The sequence below is a fragment of the Magnolia sinica genome, chromosome 7 (assembly GCF_029962835.1).
Source record: "Magnolia sinica isolate HGM2019 chromosome 7, MsV1, whole genome shotgun sequence".
Classification (NCBI taxonomy): Eukaryota; Viridiplantae; Streptophyta; class Magnoliopsida; order Magnoliales; family Magnoliaceae; genus Magnolia; species Magnolia sinica.
The window spans coordinates 76,483,821-76,484,406 of record NC_080579.1 but is presented as its reverse complement, the minus strand read 5'-3'; positions in this window follow the sequence as shown (position 1 = coordinate 76,484,406).

Below are 586 nucleotides of genomic sequence, written 5' to 3'. Positions count from 1 at the left end.
TACCACCTATGGGTACTCAAACCCCTGACCGGGAGTTGAAACTCTTGAGAGTCTACCACCCGGGCGTTATGACGAGCTTGTCAAATAGAAGTACAGCTGGGATATAACACATATCCATGATGGAACCCACAGTACTTGGTGATGTAAACACACCAGTGAGATCTGTCGTGTGTGGTAGACTAGCCAATCCCCTTTGAGGAAAGATCAAATATCATAGTGATCCAAAACTTTTGTTACCTTCTGATGTAGAGCGGGTCGTGGATGGTTACATGGCCAAGATGAATCAGAAAAGGCCCGGTCGATGATAGAAGTGATCTAGACCATCGGACCATAAATCGGGCGTATTTCGCAATCCAGAATGAGTTATCTAACGTAAAATATATGATTTTGGGGTATAATGAGCTACTTTAGCCAACCAACCCCGCTACGCTGGGTTGCACAACCCAGATTTTTGAAATACCACTGGACCGACAGTCGTTTTCCTGTTTTAGTTTCATTTTTACTATAAATAGTAAGTTTTAGTTTGATTATAACTCTTCATTCGTCGGGCTTTAGGAGTTGCGCCTAATGTGAAAAGAGCTTAGAA